At 34.5% G+C, this 26,678-nt stretch overlaps 2 pseudogenes; one reads left to right on the top strand and one right to left on the bottom strand.

Moving 5' to 3' along the window:
* The first annotated feature begins 980 nt into the window (after positions 1–980).
* LOC129508652 (DLA class I histocompatibility antigen, A9/A9 alpha chain-like) overlaps positions 981–26,678 on the top strand; it is a 100,574-nt pseudogene continuing 74,876 nt past the window's right edge.
* LOC129509209 (U6atac minor spliceosomal RNA) lies at positions 26,507–26,624 on the bottom strand (annotated as a pseudogene).

A 26,678-nucleotide genomic window follows, 5' to 3' on the forward strand; every position in this document is an offset into this window, starting at 1 on the left:
AGAATCAATCCCATGACTGTGAGATAATGACCTGAGCTGAAATCATGAGTTGGATGCTTAACCAACTGAACCACCCAGGTGCCTCTGTATCATTTCTTATTTATACACCTGTGTGTAACTTGACCAAGCACATAGACACCCAATCAATTTTGTTAATTACCATAGAATGTAGTAATTAAACCACTTGCTGCAACCATAAATGTGATTTATGCCTTGGGTCTTATGGCCTTATCTTAGTGCTTAAGATTCCACAATGGACCCTAACTTCATCCTTATCTTGTTGCACTGTGCCTAAGTCCTCTCTTGATTTACTGCACAAATTCAAGTTAGTCTTTAGCTGGAGCTCCATATTTGCTGTTGCCCATTCTATTACATTCAGATGTTTTGCCCTATCCTAATCCACCTAACATCTGAAGCCACCTCCCCACTCCATCCTAACCTGCTGCTTGAAGCCCTAGTCCTTAACAGACTACCTCCTGGTAAATCTAGCTTCTTGTTATCCTTAAATACATAATTGTTATCCTTAAATATTTTTATTCCATCCAAACTAAAATTTTCACTCAGATTGCTGATATAGTTCATTCATCGCTTCCGTCTGTCCTCTGGTCTTTTTCCACACTACTGCCAGACAAATCATTCTAAAGTTGTATCCTTTCTGGTCCTTTATCAATTTGAAAATACTGTACTGAATTTCCATTAAGTTAGTGGAAATCTAAACCCTTTAAAATAGAATTGGTTGAGGCACCTGGGTGGCTCAGTGGTTGAGAGTCTGCCTTTCACTCAGGATGTGATCCTGGGGTCCTGGGATCAAGTCCTACATCGGGCTCCCCACAGGGAGCCTGCTTCTCCCTCTGTCTATGTCTCTACCCCTCTCTGTGTGTCTCTAATGAATAAATAAAATCTTTTAAAAAAAAGTAAATAGAATTGATTTTCTTTTAAAAATTCTACCTGCAACCTATCTTTAAAAAATTTCTATCATCATGGCCACAGTAACCCACCTTGAGCCAGAACGCTACAACAAGAAAAAGGCGGAAGACTGTTGTGGCCCGTGTAGGCAAACCAATATTCTAGATTGGTACTCTAGGATTTAAATTCTGGGATACTAGACTCATGGGCGGTACTTTGGTGATACTTTCATGTGATCAAGACAGCCACTATGTACTGCTACTAAGTATAAGAGTAATATATGTTATCCCTCTCACTAGGTTTCCTTTCATAGTCTGCAGCCACCCTCAAGCACCTGCTAGTAATAGTGGCTGTGTATCCCTTCAGGTTAAACTCTTCTAAATAATATCTTCCCTACAGGCTTCTCCATTCTTCATTCTCCATTCTGAATTGGGCTTTTATGGTAAACCATGATGATGCCAATAAAAAAAGTAATCCCAAACATTTATTGAATATTTACTTATATTATGTAGCGTGCGCTTAGCAAAGCTAACTTAAACCTCACAAAGATCATATTGATAATTATCATTATCTGCTTTGTACCAGATGTAGAAACTCAAATTCAGAAAAGTGACTTGTTCAGGGACATACAACCATTAAAGTACATATCTGTTATTAAAATCTGGTTGTACCAGACTTCATAAGTTGTGCTTTGAGTGTTATATATTCACACACACACACACACACACACACACACAAACACACACACACGAGACAGAGAGGCTAGAATAGTAGGTAGAAGGGTCATAGTTGGTGCACACTAAAACTGAAGCATGAGTAGGTGTGGAGAGAGAAGGGGAATTTCACTAATGTAAGAGGATTTACAATTTCTGAATGCATGCATTTATGATGGAATTGTACTCAACATTTAAAAAATAAAAATGTTCTACAAATGTGTTGTCTTTGCCATGTGTAATAGCTATGCTAGAGAGATGAGACATAAAGATAACTTTTTGCAAAGTACTTCCCAATGCATTATATCATTAAATTTCAAGTGAATTAGGGAGTACATTCAAAAGTTTCACTTCAATTTCATATAATGCTCATAAGGCATGTTTAATATGTTAATTATCTGGATAATATTCAAGGCATTGTAGAAGACATAATATCACTTCGTCGAAGAGTGAATATTCCAAAAGCTATTTGAACGGAAATTTCTCACCTTAAAATCAATTACATATTTCATGAATGAATAATAATAGTTTGATCACATCTCCAACTCTTTTGTAAATGTTTAATGTTCAAAATAATTGGAAGAAGAATCTTGTTCAGAAACTCTGATATGTCGTTTGGGCCTCGTATAGTGCTCTGTGCTTATTGTACCTGGTTGGTTCATGAATTCTAACACTAAAAGGCCTTGTTCATAAAAGACAACTTTTTCTTTAAAAAAAGAAAATAAATATTACTTCTTATGGAAAAGGAGCATTTGCAACTCTATTGAAATTCTATTAAACAGATTAGTCTGCTTAGAGTACAGGAATACTCTAATTCCTAGAGACACAATTTCTGTGCGATATAAAGCCATTTTATTCCATTGCCTGTGTGTATGTGTGCATGTGTCTGAGTGAGAGAGAGAGAGAGAGAGAGAGAGAGAGAGAGAGATGGAGAGGGAAAGAAGGAGAGATAGGTTGTATGTGCACATAGCTGGGATGAATGTCAAGTAGTCAAGATTTATTTGGTATGTATGGAGATGTTACTACTAAGTTGCATAATATAGACTAGAGATAAGTTAAAATTGTACAATAGAAATGAAAGTAAAATTAAAGTCCACTGGTTCAAACACAGAGGATACATAATATTTATCGAATAAACTCATAACAGATTTATTCATATCTGCAAGCAGCTGGTGCAATCTTGCTATTCTTATTTGAAACATTCATATTTTTATATTAACAATCATCAGTTTTCATGTCAGCAAAATCCTCTGTTAAGTTGATCCTCCAGACCTTCTATTACAAATCCTCAAGTATAAAAAAAATCTTCAAGTGTCTTGACAAATCACCACTTAGTATTTTGTTATGGTTTTTTATTTTAGTAAATTTTGAGGCATCTGCCAGGCTAAAGGCTTATATTTAGTGTACCTAAACAAGTTTTTCAGTATAATATTATGATCTCTACCTATGTGAGAGGGTGTAAATTTCCTGCTTCCTTTCTTTTTCATTTCATAATTTTACTTTCCTCTGACCTGTCTGAGTAAAAAAGTTCCATTTGCACACAAAGGGAGGATAATATAAGTCACTGAAGTAGGATAATTTACTTTTTTTATTGTTGTTCTGTGCTAATTTCTCATGTGTTTAGTAATCCTAAGGAATGTTATAAATGTTTTTAATATGCACTGAATATACGGTGGACAAACTGCTTTGTGACATTGTTTAATTTTTTAACAAAAATTAATTTTCTCCTTGTGCTGACCTTTATCCTTTGCTGAGAAAACTATAAACATTGACTTGGAATTTAAGACAAAGATAAACTACATGGAGAATTGTGGGGAAGAAATACCTTCTTGAGACTTTTAAATGTTCACTGAAGAATGAACACTTTCCAGGATGCAGTAAGTGATTTCTGTTAAGTCATGAATCATTGTATTTGTTCTCCAGCATAGAAACCAGGGCTGGTAATCTACAGTGTGCACCCCAAATCTGATTGCTGCCTGTTTGTGCCAATAAAATTTTATTGGAACATGTAAATACATGTATGAATGTTTTCCTGCCAAAAAGTAGAGTTATGTAGTTGCTAGAGAATGACCATATTACACCCAAAGTCTAAAATATTTATGCTGGTACTTTAAGAAAAAAATTGCGAACACTGATGTAAACAAATATAAATATAGGTTTGTTTTGGCTAAAAATAATTTTAGTAATAGAAATTAATCCTTAACATCTGTTACTTACATGTGTGTATCAGGCAGTTTTGAGCAATTTACATTAATTAATATTACTTAATTCTCACCTTATAAAGTGGGCAACATTAGTATCTCTATTTTACAAAAGATGCAGAAACTGAGTCCTGGAGAAGTTAAATAGATAACTGAAGTACTAAGATTTAAATTGAATCAAATTCCAAATAGAATCTTGTGTTTGTACACCTTATATTCAACCAAAGTATCTAGAAATAAGAGTTTGGGATAACAATATAAATATAGAATAACCCAATAATTTTCTGTTAACATTTGTAAAAAAATATTATTGAAAAATACTCATCTCAGAAAGAATTCATCATATTTGTAGATATTTGATTCTAAATTCCCAAAATAATAATCTTAGGGGTGCCTGACTAGCTCAGTTAGTTAAGCATCTGCCTTTGGCTCAGGTCATGATCGCTAGGTCCTGGGATTGAGCCCCTGTGCTGGGTTCCCTGCTCATCAGAGAGCCTGCTTCTCTTTCTACCTCTTCCCTTCCTCCCCTCTTATGCTTTGTCTCTTTGGATCTCTCTCTCAAATGAATAAATAAAATCTTTAAAAAAATTCCAAATATTTTCTCCCATTCCTTAGTTGCCTTCTCATTTTGATTGTTTTTTTTTCTGCTGTGCAGAAGCTTTTCATTTGATGTAGTCCCTTGTTTATTTCTGCTTTTGTTGCTTGTGATATTGATGTCATCTCAAAAAAAAAAAATGTTGCTGAGACTAATGTCAAGCCACTTTCCCCAAAGTTTTTTTCTGGGAGTTTTACAGTTTCAGGTCTTACATTTAAATCTTTAATTCATTTTGACTACTTTTGTGAGTGCTGAAAATCTGGGCCCAATTTCATTCTTTTCATTCATACCATTTATTGAAGAGACTTCCCTTTATCTATTGAGTGTTCTTGCCTCCCTTGACAAATATTAATTGACTGTATATACAAAGGTTTGTTTTTGAGTTGCAAAAATATTTGCAAGCCATCTACTCCATATCTAGTTAATGTTCAAAATATATAAAGAACTCATATAACTCAATAGCAAACAATAAAAATAACCCCATAAATAATGGCAAAGGATCTGGATAGATATTTCTCCAAAGAAGACACAGGCCTGGCCAATGGATACGTGAAAAGGAGCTCAACATTACTCAAATAGGGAAATGCAAATCAAAACTATAATGAGGTATCACCTCACACCTGTTAGAATGACTACCAATGGACATGCTTCTAGACTTCTTTTTTCTTTAGTGGAGTCATCTATCATTCCGTGAAAACTATCTTTCCAGAAGTTTCTGCAGAACAGTTTCCCATCTCTTTGATTAGTGTAATAATGGAATGGGCTCAAATTATTTCTTAGGAGATGAATATGCCTATTTAGTATTGCTGCTGCTGTTTCCTTTGGTTTTTGTTTTCTGAAAAGATATGCCTCTCTGTATCTTTAGAAGAAGTGTTTCTTGTGATCCACACTTTCATAATAAATATGACTGTTATTCAACAAGAGTAAAAATGAGAGATTAAACATAAGGTATAGAAATAATAGGGAAATAAGTAGATAAAGGGAAAATCAATTTTAAGAAGGGCAGGCTAACATTACTGGATAGAGATGCAGGTTGATTAGAATTGAATACAAAGTAAGAAATAAAGCTTAACAACTTTAGAATTTCCTAGTTGCTTCCAGATGCAGGGAAGACTTGAAGTACATTTCACCTAGAGTAGGTATTGAATCTTAACTATTGCACTTTTTATCTGGGTAAAGGAGGTGATGTCATTTAACATCTCTGTATCAGTACTTTTTCATCTGAAAAGTGAGCAGTACTCATATCTGTTCTGTGAAAATCCCAAAACTATAAAATGAGAAAATAAATCACAGGAAATTTTTGAAAATGTGGAGAATTTCATTTTCTCTATTGTTATTTAGAAGATAGAAAGTGAGCAAGGAACTCTTATATAAATACACTTGATAAATCAGAAGAAAGAAACCATAATTTCCAGTAATGGTTCTGTGAACATGGGGAGAACCTTGAGGGAGGATCTTGAAGGGACCAGGGAAGAATATAGAAGCATGATGAGGAGGGAACTGAACAATCCTGATAGTAAATGGGTTAGCAGAAGGTCAAATAGTCTCATCTATGACTAGGCATAAATATATTCACAACTGGATGGAGATGAGGTAAACATTAGACTATTTGAAGATTTTTACATTTTAGTGGAGGAAGGAATTCTAATTAATAATAGATTAAAAGCACCAGCAGTCAGCATGCTTTCATGTTAAATCTATTAAGAAATAGAAAGTAATAAGATTCTTTATCATGGAACATTCTTATGAAATACCTCTTCCAGGGGCACCTGGGTAGCTCAGTGGTTGAGCATCTGCCTTTGGCTCAGGTCGGATCTGGGGTCCTGGGATGGAGTCCAGCATCAGGCTCCCCACGGGGAGCCTGCTTCTCCCTCTGTCTGTGTCTCTCTGCCTCTCTGTCTCTGTGTCTTCCATGAATAAATAAATAAAATCTTTAAAAAAAAGAAATACCTCTTCCATATAAATTGGATGGTTCTTCAAAAATTTGACTAAGAAAATGGAGATTCAAGCATTCATTTATCAGATGCATGTAAGCTCTGTAGAGCAGTACTGATTCATCTGTGTATGAGTTCTCTCCCTCTCTCTCTGTCTCTGTCACACACACACACACACACACACACACACACAGTACTAACCAAATATAACAGTTGTTTTATTCAGTGTAAATTGGGAAGGAAATCCATTAGGGACAAAGTCCACAGTGTAATTAGTGTTGCTAATGCATTTTCTTTCTTTGTTTCCAGGCCTCTGGCTTCTTGGGGAAAGACTCTTACTACCCTAATGTTTTCTCATTTTTAATTTCTTCACTGACTTTAATTACCTTCTCTCAGGCCTATAAAATTATTACTTACTTTTAAAAGAAAAACAAAAGAAATGAACTTGTTTGCTGAAGGCCTTTACCAAGCTTTCACAGATGGAGCTATTTCAAATAATATTGCTAGTAATTGAACTAAACATGGAATGTCCACTACTTTCCATAAATTTTAGCCTCCAAATATCTCATTCTTTTCTACATATCCATGTTGCTTCACATGTTCTCATTTTACCTGATTCTGTCTCATTTTCTTTACCTGTGATTTTTTAAAATGATTCTTGAAGGGACTGCCTAAGTATCCTTGCCTTGTGAAATCTTTCCTGACTTATTCAAATCAAGGTTTTTATTCCTACAATTTTACCTACAGCGTAGTTTTGTTTTATATTTCATCACATTGTTTTATGATTTTTTACACACCTGTCCTTCCATATTAGACAAGCAGTTGCATGGAACATATGTTATTTATCTTTGGATATTCAACATTACATACAATGCCTGGCACTTAGTAGTATTCAACTCAGTGCCTTTTTGTCAAAGTAGTTTCTCACTGAACAGGTGAAATAGATTTCTTTTTTCCCCTTTATTTCCTTTCCCTTTCTTTTTTATACCATTAGGTATTGTAGTTTCATTCCATTTATTTTTTATTTCACTTGAATTCCTATATTTAGCTTCATTGAGTTCCTATATATAACTACTTAAAAATGAAAGAAGTAAATAAGGGCTTAGTTTTGTAATTTTATGTCAATACAGGAATATCATTTCCTTGATTCTTATTACCACTTTATTATTAGTCAGGCACAATAGTAACTGAAGGATCAGTGTTCACAGTGAGTCTGGTTGTTGTTAGAAGGACTAGAACACAGGTTGCTTCCCACTTATTTCTTTGACCCTTGTTTTGTATAATGCCATCTCTACCTCCAGATGGATCTATGTATATCTACTGTGGTTCATCTTACAGAAGGCCCAGTGGTCATTTCTTGCACATTAAATATTGGAGAAAATGGCTTATCTCATTTTACTGAAAATATGCTAAAATGCATATTATCAATTATTTAGAATTAATAATCATATAAAAGCAAGTTACTTATATTTTAATACAAACTATATCAATATACCTACAACTCTTCCTAATAATTTAAACTGTGTTTTGGAGCCCTGTTCACAAAAGGTAAACTTGAAAAGGTAAATGAAGTTTTTCTCATTCATAACGAATTTTCTAATTTCATAGTGGGTTTACATCATAAACATGATTTTACTTCACACATTTTCATCTATATATGAAGGTAATAATGTTCACAACGTCTAAAGTAGAACTGAACTTTTCCACTATTTTTCCAGTATTGTTGCAGTAGTTGGTTTTGAGTAATGCATACTCTCTATTGGTTTTCGGCAGACACTAGTGGCAAATTCTACACATCATTGTCTATGACAAGGTAGTTTTCTAAAAACTTGGTTCTAAAAATATGGTTTTCTCTCTTCAAGATATGTAAGGCTTTATGGTGATTATATCTGTGTCCCTGGCTAATTATCTGCACTTCCTAATCAATAGATCATAAGTAATATATATAGAGAGAGGCAAATATGAGAGGACAAGAAGAGAAATAGGAACCTGAAGATTTTCATATTTCCAACTTTAACATAAAAAGAATATAGGTAACTTAGATGCAGCAATTGAAAAGACATGTCTTTTGTGTTATTGTTGCTGTTGCTTACATAGCTCTTGAAAAACATCCCTCTTCCAACATTTTAGCTGGCTAATTTTATTTCATAGTTCAGAGATTATTAGTAACTTGTCTATGTTTGTTATTTATTTCTATATAACACAATATTTCCAAATTTACAAGTTTAAGTAATAAATATTTATTATCTCAGTTTCTATGGCTCAAGATTTTGGGAGCAGCTTGCATGGATGAGTCTGTCTTGGGCCTTTCATGAGATTTCATTCAGCTGAGTCTACATTCATCTAATGACTGGATGGGGGCCGGAGAATCTGTTTCCAAGACAGCACCCTTAAATGGCCAGAATAGGCAGAAAACCTGATTTGAGTATCTTGGTTATTAAATCAGCTCTCCAAGCAGATGGCTCTTCCTAACTCTAATCTTTACCTGTAACTCTAATTCAATATCATAGGAGGCAGTATAGACTAGACACCTAGAGCATAACATTTTACAGCTTAGATTCAAATCCTAAATTTGGCTACTTACTCATTGTATGCATATTGGGAAATAACTTTTGGCCTCTGTGTTGTTATTTGCTTATCTACAAAAGAATAGAAATAATGATATAAATAGTAGAGCCTACCCCCATATGATTGTTGTGAAAGTTAAATGATATAATAAAGAAAAGATGATTAGAAGCCTGACATATAGTAAGAATCAAACAAAAACAAGATATCATTTTTACTGGCCAAATATCATGAGTTTTATATACTGACCAATTTATTGAAGAAATGGTTTAAACTTAAAAAAATAGTAATTACAGCAAAAATTATTCATTGGTTACCCTGTGTAATGAACTAAAATAAAAATTTTACAAGTTATATTTTATCTTCTCAAGAATTCTATCCCTTTTATTTATTTAAATGCATTGCAGAACTAATACTAGATGACTTTTCCTAGGTCACACAGATTCAAATGGTCAAAGTACTGTCTGTATAAGAAACTGTGATATTACTTGAGGAACATGCAGACATATCAGGAATGTTCTAGGAACTTAAGAAAAATGACTTTTAGTAAGGTCCTCATAGACAAGTACCATCACTGTATCTGATTAAATTATCTGACTACCCTGTTTACTAATTGCTGCACTTAGAACAAGTGGGAATCTTCTTGTGAGTTTTCTAGTGTGGTTCCAGTCATATTCTATTTTCCCATTTTTAAATTGTTATTATTTTTACATAGCACATTTCCAAAACTTATTTTTCAAATGACTGTTCTGTTTCTTTAGTAATTATATTAATAAATGGAATGAGAATGAGAGTTTATTAAGGATGATTCTGCTGCTGTAGATAACCCCACCTGTTTCAAAGGAGAGGTCACATGAAAATCATTTTTAATAACACTATGAAACATACATTGCCAAAATCTATGGCCAATGGAAATTTTTTAAAGCATGATATTTTGATATCCGTTGTGTTTCCTTGACTTGGATTACAAAGTTTATTAATGTTAAAATAACTCAGATCATTTTCAAAAGTACCATCTCAAAGCAAATAAATCAATTTTTTTCCAAAGTCCATATTTGAAGAACATCTACAAGGAAAGCATTTCAACGAGCAAACAAGATGTCTTAGGAGAGGTTTCTCAGAAATCATGCTCTGAATTGGATATTTACATGTAAGAAGTTTTTGGGGTAGTAGCCATGAGCAAAACACCTGTAAGAGGAACTAGAATTGGACAGTTAAAGAATGATTCAATCACTATAAAAGCCCTTATCAATCCTATGAGGAACTCTGAAGGTGGATAGTTCCTGAGAGATGTTCTCAAATGAGGTAATGTTACTGAACATTTGTACCTCCGGTTGAACCATCACTGGATATGGATGATATCCTCCCAAGGATGGAGGATAACTTTGGGTAAGTCAGGTCCCTTTATCTGAGGGCAAGTCTCATGAGATAATACCATAATCAGCCTTGCAGAAAAGTGAGTGCATCTGGTTAGTGTACCACAGCACATACTAAGAGTCTACCATAATTACACTGTTTAGATTCTGTTTTTCTACTTGATAGGTTCAGCTCATTAGAAACAGCTCCTCTAGAATTGTTTGATGTGTGTGTGTGTGTGTGTGTGTGTGTGTGTGTAGAAATCTATAAGAAGAATGCTAGTAGATGATATGTAGACTCCACTGCTACAGCCAGTTTCACAACTGCAACTGATACTCATCATGCCTCTTCTCCACTATCCGCTGGGGGTGGGGTGACCCACTTCCTCATCCCTCAAGGGTACAAGCCAATGACATTCTCAGCCTATGGCTGCTTTACTTATCCACATATACTATAAATATTGGGAAGGAAGTAGAAGAATGTACCCCAATAAGTACCTAGGTGCTGAACATTCCCCATAACTTTACTGTGACTCAACATCTTTACTGGGTTTTGATAATTAAGGCCGATTACTCCTGCCAGGATGGTGGTTCCTTTTTTTTTGGTCCATTTCATGGGAGTCTGAAACAATATATTAATTTAGAACATTATGGTAATATTGCTGGGTCCTCTGGTGATACTGTCCCCATCCCCACACTCACACCCCCTGATATCTGAATCCACAGAGACCAGAATTGCAAGGACAGAAAATACAAAGTGAGTCATTCAGTAAGCTATATGTTATAGATATGATTTTGTGCCCCATGGTCTTCTGCTATTCCCCTAAATAAGTAAGGGAAGTGAGTGTCCCCAGATCATCCAGAAAGGAACACTGTTTATCAACATCTAATTTTAGCTTGGCAAGATCCATTCCAGAATTCTGACCCTCAGAACTATAGGATAAAATATTTGTGTTGCTTTAAGGCTCTAGGTTTATGGTATTTTGTCATAACAATAACTAATACACAGGGATTCTCCAACTTTCACCCCTAAGCTCCTAGACTATTCTATTTGAAATTTTGGAGATGCAGACCATGTACTGATCATTGAATTGAGTGGCAACCCATGCTGGTGTTCCATGCTAGTGATGTGTGTTCTTCACCACTGCTCCAAAAGCTACTCTGTTCATGCTCTCATTGTATCAGTTCTGGGAGAGCTTAAGACTGAGGCTGTTTGATAACAAATGTCTAACCGTTATGAGTACTTGCTTTTTTAGCATTATAGAGGTTCACAGGAAGGCATTAACAGGTGGTACAAAGCTCTCAATTTGTCTGCAATCATAAGTGTATCCACATGCTTCTTCCCTAGATCTTCTTGCACCAGTTTTTCTCCATCAGGGACCAGCTACTTACCACTATCCATGAATTTTTTAAGATTTTATTTATTTATTAATGAGAGACACACACACACACACAGAGAGAGAGAGAGAGAGAGAGAGAGAGGCAGAGACACAGGCAGAGGGAGAAGCAGGCTCCATGCAGGGAGCCCGACATGGGACTTCATCCCAGGTCTCCAGGATCAGGCCCTGGGCTAAAGGCGGCACTAAACCACTGAGCCATCCAGGGATCCCGCATGAATTTATATTATAAACTTGTACTATTTATTTTCCACACAAAATGCATCCCAATGCACTGCATAAAGTGAAATCTTTCACTCATTACATTTCAGAACACCCCTGATGGAAACTATACAGCAACCACTGAGCTAAGCTACTAGTATAGTGTGCTGGTACCATCTCCTGGGATTCTTGTCAGGTTGAAAGTGGATGCCTATAAATACTCCTATCCAACTTCATATGCTGCCCATTTCCATATTCCTGCCCTTCAGAACCCAGTTCCATATGTACTCTCCCATTGTCTATCTGTACATGGTGCCTAGATTCTGCAGCTATCTTGGGACATACTCCATTTCCTTCCTTAGCAGGTCCAGTAGTTTTGTAGCTGGGTTAGGTTGTAATTTGACTTTACTTATCAGTTGGTGATTAGGAGGGGGGATGAGAGTACATCCTGAGGGGTGAGCTGTTGTTATTTCATAAGAAAGGGGCTTCTTCTATGTCACCTTCAAACACTGTGGGAGCATTAGTTGAGAAGGAGGAACATGACACGGCAGGCTTTTAGAGTTCAGGAAGATCTGAGATTTCTAAGCTTTAGAGAGATCCAACCCAGATGTCACCAATTCTATTCCTCAGGATCCCTCTTCCATCCAATTAAGGTCCTCATGTTATAGATGACACTCTAGACTGCTGCAATCCTCTAAGCTTCAGGACTGATCTTTCTACTAAAAGTAGCCTTCTACTTTCTGGCTAAAGAAAAGAGATTATATGTTGCTGAGGAGGCCTTATGGCTTTCAAACCTTGCCCTAAAATTTTCATTAAACATCCTCTAGGTATTTTTTTTTCTTTTTCCAATGTCCTTCATTGTATTTGCCTTTGTTGTTGCAAATTAATGTCTTCAACACCATATTTAATCCTACTGTCCTTATAATCTCCACTTTTGAGAACTTCCAAAATGGACTATTGCAGCAGCCAGGGATAGTGCATATCCTTCCCATAACATCCAATACCGTCCCGTCACCAGTGAAAGTTTTATGTAATGATTGTTCTGTTATGGCATTGCAAGACCTAACACTATCTATGAGGTCCTAATTGCCACCTGCCTAGGGGTTGATCCTGGTCCAAAATCACATTTCAAAGCCTGTTTCTTGGACTACTTTTAATATATTTCTTAGGATAGATTTTGGGAAAACTCTCTGAGCTTGAGAGTGGTAAGTATGAAGTTTATTGAAGAGTACTCTAGAGTAAAACACTTGAGTGAGTCTTACAGTATTAGAGAGAAAAATTGAATTGCAATGTAGTAAACAAAGATCCCTGTCAATTCCATACAAGCTCTAAAGCTAAAATGACATTTAGTTGTCCTGCATTGTGATAAAAGTCTTGATCATATGTACTCCCAAGCCAGCCAGTCACTAAATACAAGCTTCTCTTGTGAGGGTGCACAGCCTTGAGGAAGGCAGTCAATCCCTTTGATGGAGGCCAATTCCCATGTAGAGGGTACAGTCGTTAGCCATTAGCAGCCAACACATCTGACAGCTAGAGAGTGAGTCTTGGTACCAACCCTCATGGGAAGAAACTAAGCAAGTGATATTCAGTGATACAGGTATTTATATAATATTATGTTATATTATATAATATATCCAAAAGTTTAACACTAAACACATTTTATAAATTTCATCTTCAAAATGAATTTTATGGATTTAGAAAATTACTAGATTTTATAAATATTTAGGGACAGAACTGGTTGACTTCTATATTTTTGAGATATAACAGCACGATATTAAAATTCACAGCTTTTGGGGCACCTGGCTAGCTCAGACTATAGAGCACGAAACTCTTGATCTCAGGGTTGTGAGTTGGTGCCCCATATTGGGCATAGAGATTACTTTTAAAAAATCACACCTTCACGAAGGTATTAAAACTACAATATATTTATTTCCGATGGCTTTAGGTATTATTCATAATTATTAAAACAATGGGATTTAATTGAACCAAACTTGAATTAGTCAATGTATATAGAACAATGAATATATATATATATATTCAATGAACAATGAATACACACACACACACACACACACACACATCTCTCATATTTACCTAGTGTGAATCATCATGTTCATGGACTTTGCTCTATTGAGTAATCTGAAATTAGCAATCAAACTAGATCAACTTAAAAAAATATATTAACAGACACTTCTTAAATGAGGACATCTAAAATCACAGTGGTTTTGTTGTTTTTGTTGTGGTAGCTAACCAGAGTCACCACAGGGCCAAGAATATCAATGTGATTATAGAGTTCCCCTGACCTCCAAATCTAGTCATTTTCCTTTAAATGAAGGGTTTAGACTAAATAGACTATAACTTATTTGTGTTTAAAACTCTCCATCACTTACATCTCTTGCATTCAAGGTTAATATCATTGCAGAAAATTGTTTGAGAGGCAGCACTTTTAGCAGCATAGCTTCCGGCATTTTACAATCTCAAATGTAATAAGGTTGGGAACTGAAATTTATGAGTGCATACTTGTGGTGAGGGGAAGATGTGGACAAAAGGTGAGGTCAACAAATACAAGGTTAGAGGCAGCAAATTAGCCTGAGGAACAAGCATCTCACGTCTTTCTCTTTCCTTTTTTCCCCCTAACAGCTGCAACATCCTTTTCAATCAAATATTAGCCACAGGAACTTTCTCTACTGCTAAAAAATGTATCAATATACATGGCTGATAGCATTTTTAGTAGTAGAATTAGATCAGATTTAGTTGAAGCAAGAATAGAATTGTTTTCTTTCCTTTACACTGGATATATTTCTAGCAAGATATCTTTATCGTGGTTATTTGCAAAGCCATAAATATCTTGCTTAGAAGCATAAACTTATCTCCATCATAAACCCATTAAGAAATACTTTACCCATGAATTCAAATATAATTAAAATCAGCTTAGAGATTCTAAGACATAGAACTTAGAGAACCAAGAATACACCAAGAATACACATGGTTATGAAGTGACAAATCTAGTGAATTACACATAACACATAATATATATGTACTAACTCATTGAATGTTTTCATTCCACAGAATGGATGTAAAGTCATGTTTCATTTTTTTGAGGAATGAGCTATTCCACAAAAGGAAATTTCCTGTGAACTGATGTTTGTATCCTTGAAGGCCAATTTTAACCTTACTTGATATGTCTCAAACAAACTCCTGTCTGAATAATAAATTAAGTAGAATTGAATGTTTTTACTGAAGCTATTTGTTTTTCTTTAAAGCAAACAACATATTAATGTCATACTGCTACGCTTTTTTGAGCAAATGTTTCTCCTTTATGTGATAAGGACCTTTTTAGTAGTTCACGCTACTCTCTCTTCCCATGTTAATAGCTTGCCCAAGGTTATATAACCTGCGAATGGTAGAGTTCAGGATTTGGCATTAGATTACAAATCCATGTTTTTAAACACTGTGTCTCAAAAGTCAAGGAATATTAAACTTTCCATATGTGGTCCTAGAGATTATCTACAATGTTAAAAGTTTTTATAAACAGTTAGAAAACAATTGTATTTCCCTTTACTATAAATGCAGATGCACCAGAAAGACACTTATCTAAATCAGTATAATTAGTATTGACAGTTGTCTTAGATTCTATGAGTGTACCCTTTCATTCTATCCTCCACTGTGCAGCTAGAGTAAATAAAGTACTTATTGCTGAAAACCCTTTAGTAGCTTCCAATTGCTCTTTGAAGACAACCCAAGGTCTTTAACATGTCTACAGACCTTTAACAAGGTCTACATGTCTACACACCATGGGGGCCAGACTTCCTCTGTAGTTCCACCAAAACCATGGCACTCTCGCTGGTCTCGGGGCTTTTGTGCATGCAATTGTTTCTGCCTGGAAGAATTTTCAAATCCCCATTCACTGTCATCTTCCTGCTTTCCCACCTTACCAGACCACTTCTATTATTTATAATGTTTGAGCCCAGTCTTTAGGGTTGCTTATCTGATCACTCTTCTCAAATTACCTTAAATTACCTTTCATTACTCTCTTAACTCTCTCTGCATCTCCTTAGAAGTAGATATCAAACATTATCAATATTTGTAAAATTAATTTTAGCCTTATTTTCTTCACTAAACTTTAAGTTAAAAAAAAATCATCAGGTTTGCATAGCTACCTTTCTTGTTCCAGTGTCTAGTAAAATGCTTAGCACATTTTTCCATACTCGAGAATATAACCTAATGAAGAAGAGAGATGATAAGTTATTTCTATAGCAATATTTCTTCAAATTTAGTCCTCAGACCTGCATTTTGGTTAAGTCTTCTGAGATCTGGAGTCCTATTGCCTGAGTTTTAACCCCATCTTAATCACTCACTAACTGGGCTTGGGTAAAACTTTGGACAAATTGCTTAACTTCTCTGCTTCAGTTCTCTGATTAAAACTGAGATAATAGGGGATCCCTGGGTGGCTCAGCAGTTTAGCACCTGCCTTCCGCCCAGGGCCTGATCCTGGAGTCCCCGGATGGAGTCCCACATTGGGCTCCCTGCATTGAGCCTGCTTCTCTCTCTGCCTGTGTCTCTGCTCTCTCTCTCACTCTCTCTCTCTCTGTCTCTCATGAATTAATAAATAAATAAAATCTTAAAAAATATATTAAAAAAACAGATGATAGTTCTGATCTCATAAGGTTATTGTAAGAATCATTTAGTTAATATAAGTAAGGCCAGAGGAACAGTACCTGGCCCGGTTAAGTACACAAAAATACTAATTATTAATATCAGAATCCTTCTTAGTATATGGATAATCTGCTAGACACTGCTATATTCCTGGTCATTCTTTTTAATATTTATTATATTTACTTAATTTTAATTATATTACCCTATGTGCACCCATTCTTGATAGTTATAAAACAGTCGTCTTTATTAAGAATTAAAATAACTCTTCTGATAATATGACTCTCCAAAGTAAAATTATAAGTTGTCAAGGAAATAATATGAGGATGTATTTATTTCTTCCCTAGAACCTAGCAGATTGCAAAGCTGGTTCTTTTAGTTTGAAGTCATGAGTCAGTGACTGATATCAGTTATTCTGACTACAAATTTATGAAATGCAAAGCCAAAGTGGGCCACAGAAATACGTTTACATGGAACATAGAGAAGTTCAACCAGTTAATAAAAAATAAGACAGATTTGTGTTAGACATGGGAGCCCCAAAAAGTCAAGAAGTTAAGCGTCTATAAAGAATGAGAATGGACAAAAATTCAGACCAAATGGGGAAGTAAAAAGTGAATTTTGGAGATAAGCTGCTGTTTTTGATCTGGGAAGTTTTGTTTTCTGCTCTATTGATATAGTCCCATTTGAATTTTGAATACAGGGGAAAAATAAAGCCCTCTTTGTAAATAAACATTAATTAAAATTTAAGGCAAATAATAATCCATTGAGAATAATATATTTATATGATTCCAAGATAACTAGATGATGGGTGTTTCAATAGAAAATAAAATTCAAATCAATCTTTCTCTTTCCAAGCAGCTGAAATAATGGCATATGCAGATTTACTAAATCCCTTGCCATAACCAGGACTCTAGCTGATCTAAACTTTTTGAAAGCATGCTCATCTGGCTCATTCATTGCTGTTTGAGGAAAATTAAGGCAAAGCTATAGTTTACAATCCCTCTCTCTAACAGCACTCCAGTAGATTATCTTAATATGACATTTCGTTAAGAAAATATGTCTGAGCTAAGAAGGACTAAGCACACATGGAAATAACTATACCCATTTTGCTTGCAGGCCACAGCAAGGCCTAGATAAAAATCAATATCTACTATAGTAGGCATACAGAGTGTTCACTCTAGGATACAGGACATCACAGAGCTAAGTACCATGAGGAGGAAGGTAGAAATACTATGGGCACAGTGTAAAGCAAGAAATAAGACTTTGAAACTAGAACATTTAGCCAAGAAAGTGACAGAAATGAAATAAAAATATCATTCAATAATTCACTTTGTGGCTTGTTTCTTATTCAGAGATTTTTTTATTGACAGGGAAATTTGTTCTCACTTTAATGACCAGCACTTGATATAAGTTTAATAACAATCATTATAGTATATAAAATATAATTAGTAAATTATTTTTAAAATGCCCATATTCACTACATTTAAGCTGCATCTAGTTTCTTTGTGTGTATCTATAATTAACTACCACCCTGTTCTTAATAGACTGCTAACAAAACTCCTAATAAGAAAAGCATACTATTTTTCTTTGGCTCCCCGAGGAACTCCTCCTCTTCAAGGGTATGCTTTTAATTTATGTCATTTTTGCTGTGACTCTGGATTTCTTCCTGAAAATAAATTCCAATCACTGTTTGTGGGAACCCTCCTACTCTGGCTTTAATGGCTTCTAAATCAGCCTGGAAAGCATGTATTTCTAGCAGCCTGGAAGATGCAATTAATTGTTTTTCTCTAAATCTATGCACTTTAGAAACTTCAGAATGTAGAATGCTTGTGAATTAGCTTATACTGGGCTAGATCTCACTGGTTTAGATAAAAGGAACAAAAAGGAAGAAAAAAAAAAAAACAAGACTGAGTAAAGATTCTGCAATTCAAACAAATGTTTATGGAATGCCTTATAATACATTCTTGGCTTTCACTGATGCTATTGAGTTTTTGAGCTGAATCCTGGTTAAAAAATAAACAAACAATTGTTCTTTTAGCTTTTTAAAATCATTCATATGTAGGTTATGACATAATTTTAGCTTATGTATGCACAAAATGGGTGAAGGCCAGATCTCTCATTTATGTGCAATTCCTATTGAACAGTGACAGCCCTATTTAGAAACTGCTCTGAATCAAATTTAAGGCAAATATTGATGGCAAAGTTATAGGGTATTGAGAAATTTTTACAATATACATTATAAGTTGTAGGTGTAGCCTTGTATGTACTTTCTCTGACCTTCAGAGAATCTCAGACGCTTCAAAATGCTGAGGTTAAATTATGCTCCTTGTATACAACTAGCCAGAAGGAGAAGGCAGCATAGGATATCTATTATCCAGCAGAGCAACACTATGAAAAACTCTTTAATGTTGAGATTTCAAAGATTTCTAAAGATTAGAGGATTGGAACTTTTATTACTGAGTGATCCAGTGAGAGAGGCTAAAAGGAATCCTGTACCCTATGTTTAGGCAGTTAACTGATTTGTATAGATATTTGTCATTTGAGAATAAAGAGAAAATGTGATTTATTTAAATAGCTCAAATTAAAAAGAAGAAAATAATATTAAATTTAATAATAGAAGTACAATCTTAGGGAACATAATACTAACATTTATTTTAAACAATTCAAGCATATTATCTGAAATAGGTTAATAATCAAACTGGCTAGTTTTTTTCCCTAAAGAAGCCCATAGAAGAAAGCCTCTCATATTTTGAAGGAAAAATATTTGGGTCAGTCCTAACCTATCTTGATTGCAAATTCCTCTCTTGTAATGATAAGATTTAGTTCTAAAATTCTAGAGATTTTAGGATCATCAATAAGAGAGACTTTACAAAAGAACACCAAGTAAATTATTCTAAGAGCAACAAAGAAGCAAATCAAATAGACCACATCAAAACTAAGATTGTACAAAATTCAGGTAAAAGGCTTTTGAACAGAACATCAAAGCCTGATTCCTGTCACTAACTTGTGGAAAGGCACTTGTAAACAATTTAGATTCCAGATAAACTCTTTACCTAATTTGGACTTACTGTGAAAATGCCATCTTCCCATCCGTACTTGCATTTAATTGCCTACTTTCCCCTGAATGTGTACTTGAGGATTTCCTTTCTATTTGTCATTTGAATAATTATTGTTGTGTCCTCTAAATGCTTTCCAGTACATTCAGACGTGTATTAAAATGAGACAACACCTCCAGATAGGTGACCTCAGTTAGCATGCGAAGAATGAGTTGAAGAAGGCTCATGGTAATAAATCCTGAAAATTTATTTAACATTTCTTTGATATTACTTCAAATGATAAATCTCCTGGAACACTTATAAGGCAGCTGTAAAAATATCATTGGTTGAGTAAATGTTTCTCATTTATTTTATTCTTATTTATTTAATCTTGAACTAAAAAATATAAATTAGTGGGTAAGAGTATTTGCTTTACAATTAATTGATTTGAGCTCCTGTCTTGGTGACACCATTTATGAACTATAAGATCTTGAATGAAATATTTAACCTAATTAATGTATCTAATCTATACAATGCAAAACATAAATTTCAAAATATTCTGAGATTTAAAGAGAGAAAGAAAAAAATAAAGAGAGAAAGATATGGTAAATAATGCCTCAATAAACACAAGGGCACAGACATCTTTTCGAATTAGTGTTTTCATATTCTTTGGATAAATACCCAGTAGTGGAATTACTGGATCATTTGGTAGTTCTATTTTTAATTTTTGTGAAACCTTCATAGTATTTTCCATATTGGCTATACCAACTTACATTTCCACTAATGGTGCATGAGGGTTCCCTTTTCTCCACATCCTTGCCAACACTTGTTATTTCCTGTATCCTTGATACTAGCCATCCTGACTGGTGTGTGTTGATATCTCACTGTGGTTTTGATTTGCATTTCTCTGATGATAGTGATGTTGAGCATTTTCTCACATATCTACTGGGCATCTCTATGTCTTCTCTGGAAAAATGTCTATTTAGGTCTTCTGCCCATTTTTTAATCGATTGTTTGTTTTGGTATTGAGTTGTGTGAGTTCTTTATTTATTTATTTTTTTGAGTTGTGTAAGTCCTTTATCTAGTGTGGTATTAACTCCTTACCAGATATATCATTTGCAAATATTTTCTCCCATCCAGTAGATTGCATTTTCATTTTATTGATGGTTTCCTTCACTTTGCAATAGCTTTTTATTTAGATGTAGTTCCAATAGTTTATTTTTGCTTATGTTTTCCTTCCCCTAGGAGATATATAGAGAAAGATGTTGCTTTAGCCAACATCAAGGAAATTACTACCTGTTTTCTCTTCTAGGATGTTTATGGTTTTATGTCTTACATTTAGGATGTTAATCCATTTTGAGTTTATTTTCGTATATGGTTTTAGAAGTGGTCCAGTTTTCTCAATACTATTTACTGAAGAGACTGTCTTTTCCCTATTGTATATTCTTGCCTCTTTTGTCATAGATTAATTGAACATATAATTGTGGATTTATTTCTAGGTTTTCGGTTCTGTTCTATTGATCTATGTGTTTATTTGTGTTCCAGTACTCGACGTTGTTTTAATTACTACAACTTTGTAAGCCTGGAATTGTGATACCCTCAACTTTGTTTTTCTTTCTCAAACCTCTTCAGCTAATTCAGAGTCTCTTGTGGTTCCCTATAAACTTTAGTATTATTTGTTCTAGTTCTGTGAAAAATACCTTTGGTCTTTTGATAAGGATTGCATTGAATCTGTAAATTGCTTCAAGTAATATGGACATTTTAACAATATTCTTCTAATCCATGAGCATGGAATATTTGTGTCATCTTTAATTTCTTTTTTTAGTTTTTTAGAGTTTTCAGAGTACAGGTCTTCCTTCTCCATGGTAAGTTTATTCCTAAATATTTTATTCTTTTTGGTACAATAATAAATGGAACTGTTTTCTTAATCTCTCTTTCTGCTACCTTGTTATTAGTGTATAGAAATGCTACTGATTTCTGGGTATTCATTTTTGTATACTGCAAATTCACGGACTTCATTTTTTTCTTCTAGTAGTTTTTTGGTAGAGTCTTAAGGTTTTCTATGTATAGTATAATATCATATACAAATAGTGACAGTTTAACTTCTTCCATAACAATATAGATGCCTCTTCTTTTCTTTCTTTCTTTTTTTTTTGGGGGGGGTTGATTGCTGTGGCTAGAACTTCTAGTACTATGCTGAATAAAAGTGGTAAGAGAGAGGATGAGCAAGGAGAGAGGCAGAGGGAGAAGGAGAGAGAGAATCTTAAGCAGACTGCATAGTGAGCACAGAGCCTGACTTGGGCTGATCTCATGACTGTGACATCATGACCCAAGCCAAAATCAAGAGCTGGACTGAGCCACCCAGGAACCTCAGTCTGTTATTAATTTTTAACTTTATTTCATTTTAGTCTGAGGATAATATACTTTATGTGACTTCAATGCTTTTATCTTTATCAAGGCTTATTTTGTAACCTAGTGTATGGTCTATTTTGGAAAATATTCATGTATAATTAGGGAAGAATGTATATATTCCTTTTCAAGGATTGTACTATGAATGTTAGTCTAATTGTTTTATACTGTTGTTCAAGTCTTCTATTTTCTTGTTGGTCAAGAAATATCTTCTGCCCACTTGCTCTTTGCATTATGGAAAGCAGTGTTATGGCTTCAACTTTTATTATTGAATTGTATATTTCTCCCTTTCAGTTCTGTCAGTTTTTTATATATATTCTTTGATTTCTGCCTTTAAGCTAGATATTTTTTAAAAATATACTAGAAAATTTTATTTATTTATTTATTTATTTATTTATTTATTTATTTATTTATTTATTTATTTATTTCTGAGAATACACAGAGAGGAGAGAGAGAAGCAGAGACACAGGCAGAGGGAGAAGCAGGTGCCATGCAAGGAGCCTGACATGGGACTCGATCCCGGGTCTCCAGGATGAGGCCCTGGGCCGAAGGCAGCGCTAAACCGCTTGAGCCACCAGGGCTGCCCTTATTCTTTTTTACTATATTTCAAAACTTATCATCTTAGTAATTGCTTTGGGCATTAAAATTAATGACTTTTCTTTTTATTTTGCTAGTTTAAATCTTCTATTGAACCACAGTAATTTTTTTTAATTTCAGTCATTTTATTTTTAACTTCATAATTTCTATTTGGTTGTTTTTTTAAGATAATTTTCATCTTTTTATTTATATTTTCTGTTTGGCAAGAAAACTTTCTAATTCCCCTTAATTCTTAAATATGGTTTTCTTTAATTCTTTGAACATACTTAGAATTGTTAATTTGAAGCCTTTAACTAATAAGTCCTATATTTGGGCTTCATAGAAACAGTTCTTATTGATGATTATTTATTTGTTTGTTTTTACTGTGTATAGGCCATATTTTCTATTTCTTTGCATTTCATATGCTTTTGTTGAAAATTGATTTTAAACAGTATAATGTGGCTACTCTGTTGTAATTTTTACTAGTCAATTTCCTGGTTTAATTCTCTAAATTCCACGTTCTTTGTCATATATGGCCTCTGAAATCAGCTCAGTTAGCCTAGTAGTCAGCTAATTATTGGACAGATGTTTCATTGGCTTAAACTAATAAGTCACTCAGACTTTGCTGGAGGATTCTGTTTGTTCTAAGAGTAGGTCCACAATGCTCTAGTGGACAATCCACAGCTCTGCCTTAAGTTTCACTACTTGCTGCTTGTGCAGAAGCCTCAAGGTCAGTCAGAGGTGAAAGATTAACACCTTCTCTGATCTTTTCTGTAAATTACATACAGCTGTGCATATGTCATAGCCTTCTAGACTTCTACATATATTTGGAACATTTCAAAGACTTTTATCGTCAGTTTTTCCTTTAAGTATTTTGGTTAGCTTCCTATTAGCTCCACCTCTTACTGCCCCTTCAGTCACTAATGTGAAACAATTTCTGCTGATTATTTTAGACAAAGGCCTTAGGGGTAGAACTTTTATGCAGTGAGACCTCTAAGTCAAGTTAAATAAAGACAGGCCCTGAAGTGGAATTGTCAGGCTGCTACCAGATAAGCCCAGATGAATACAATAGTAATAATTCCCTGGGGATGGCACTTGGGAGCATCCGAACTCATTCTAATGTCTCTGGTGGCTTCTAAGACATTGACTCAGCTGTTAGATTGGAGGTTAAGGTTATTATGGAAGTAGAGAAATGAGAGTTGGAATAGCTTATCTCAAAACACACTAAAACATTGTTTTTACTGGGATTCAGCTATTTTTCTTGAATTAATGCTTCTTTGATTTTTACAAGTTTTTGGTCAATTTCTGGAGTCCTTTGTTGATTTGGACAAATTTTATCAGTGTTCTCTTTGCATTTATGGAAAGACAGTTTTATGTTTTGCTTTGTTTTGTTTCTCTGCAGTTCTTATTCCAAAGGTAGTTCTCCATTATTATTTCATTAAAAAAAAAAAAAACACTTTGGGGGCACCTGGGTGACTCAGTCAGTTAAGTGTCTGCCTTCAGTTCAGGTCTTAATCCCAGAGTCCTGGGATCAAGTCCAGCATTAGGCTCCTTACTCGGAAGTGGAGAGCGTGCTTCTCCCTCTCCCTCTGCGACCCCTCCTGCTTGTGTTTCTCTTGCTCTCAAAAAATATATATATATATTTTTAAAAAGCACTTTTACATATTACATAATCACAAAAAAAGTGAAACAAGACAAGTATTAAGCTCAACATTTTACAAATTAAGAATTTTAAAGTAAAATAATCTACTTGACATGTTTCCCAAATAGGCAAAGGCAAAGACGGGATTAAAACTTGTACATATAACTTCTCTTCAGTTTTATTCAGAATTCCATAAAAAGAGTCACAGCTTCTCCAGGCTAGAACGATACAGTGGGCATCATGAGTGTTTAATAATTTAATGACCTAAGGGTTTCCAAGTATCTGAGATTATTAAGGGTTTTTTTTCTGGATTCTGTCCAAACTAGTGCCCTTTTTGGGGTATTTTTGTTATAAATATTATATCTATTGTTAAACTCCACAATATTATATGATTACTATTTCTCCTATCATTTTTCCCATTAATCTGCTATTATTGACATATTACATATATCATAATATATATTACATATATCATAATACTGTATATGATATTATTTTATATAATTGTTTTTTAAATCAGGTAAGATAAAAAGCAGAAAATATGCAATAATAGTGTCCATTATAATTACATAATTACCTTTATTTAGCTTTTCTCTGATTAACATTTTAATGTCTTGAAGAAAACTTTTCTATTATTTATCCATAATTTATGTGTTATTAAGAATAAGACAAAATTTCTCCCAAAATCTGTGTTTCTCCATCAGTAGGCACACTGTTCCAGGTGATACGGCATCTGGATTAGTTGTTTCCTCACTAAACATGGCTCTACTTAATTAAGTGGATGTAAATCACTCTTTCACTGTATCTTAGCCTAATAATCATTTTTTAATATCCCATATCACTAAGAGAATATATTCCTACCAAAATAATTATAAAATTATACCTGAATCACTTAGACTTCTTCATAATTAAAAGCAAACAAAAATTGAATATCAAATATAATCTCAATAGGGGCATGGAGTTGTGTCTGTAGTTGACTGCCATTAGATGAATGAGTACTTAGTTTCTGTTTGCACATACTTACTGAATTCTCAAGTGTGATTGGCCTACCCAATCAGATCACATTCCACTGAACTACCTGGGTTCCATAATTCAAAGCCTAACTCCTGAATTATATGAAGAATATGGAGATGAAATAAATGCAGAGTTACTAAAACGGTACCTTCACAGAAAGAAAATATAAGACCTCAGTTTCCAACCCTCAGTGATAGATTAGGCAAATCCAATAGCTTTCTAGTCACTTTTCCATTGTTAATGAAGCTTCAAATCAACTCTAAACACATCTTTTACTTTACCTGCTTCAGACTTGACCCTTGACTGGGGATCTATGCTAGGGAAGGAGAGGTACTCTACAGATCACTCCTTTTTCCTCTTACTTCCCTCCTTCCTGTGTGTGTGTGTATATATATATATATATATATATATATATATATCATCTATCTATCTATATATATTTTTTTCTAGGCTAGGAGGTGGCTGGGACATACACAAAGGCACATAGTATTTCTTTATTCTTGATGTGGAAGCAAGTGCAGTTTGCTATCAGTTCACTACTGCCCTCTGGCTTATCACTGATACTTCTAGGTAGCAGGCCTTTTGGGGCTCATGGGTGAAGTTTTGTTTTGTTTTGCTTTGTTTTTGTTTTCTCCAATGGGGCAGGGTACTGTTGTTATGCTTACTGCACAATTCACCAATAGATGTTATTATCTGTTAGCAAGCTTCAGCCTGACTTCTTTTAGTTCCTGTCAATATAGTTGCTTCTATAAAATCACTACTGTTGAGATATGCTTGGTTTTTACGTGAGATATCAGCAAACATTTCAAGCCTAGGGATATTCTGCAAGGTCCACTAGATCGACCTGGATATACTCATTGCTAACATCATGCCAAAAAAGTGAAAGGGAGGCTATTTCCATGCTACTCCCTTTCTTTCAATCCATTGCTCACCTGCTAAGCTTTTCATAATGACAGATCAGGACAACTGTGCTGTGTGAGAGAAAGAACAACGTTCCACATGTGTATTTGACATTTGAATAGGTTGTTCAAAACAATTGTGGTATCATTTGTTCATTTGCTTTATATTATGCTGTCAAATGTTCTATGTACAAGAGAAATAGCAGCCCTTAAAAGTCACATGCGTAGTAAATATTTCCATAATTTATAGATTCCTTTTTAAAAAAAATATGTATGTATATATGTATGTATGTATTTATTTGAGAGAGAGCGAAAGAATGCATTCTCAGGGGAAGGGAGTCAGCAGGGGAGAAGCAGAGACGGAGGAAAAGGGACAACAAACTGGTAGCTGAGCCCAGAACCCCACATGGAGCAAAATGTTGGTTAGATGTCATGAACATGGCAATGTCTTAACTGTATGTGTGTTGTCGGGACTGATAGCCTCTTCTATCCTTGTCAAGGGGAGTGCTAACCTTTTCTCATACAACATCCTTTATTTATTTTTTTTTGCCATATTACACTGAACATTAAGTTTAAATTTTTA

The sequence above is a fragment of the Nyctereutes procyonoides genome, unplaced genomic scaffold (assembly GCF_905146905.1).
Source record: "Nyctereutes procyonoides isolate TBG_1078 unplaced genomic scaffold, NYPRO_anot_genome, whole genome shotgun sequence".
NCBI lineage: Eukaryota > Metazoa > Chordata > Mammalia > Carnivora > Canidae > Nyctereutes > Nyctereutes procyonoides.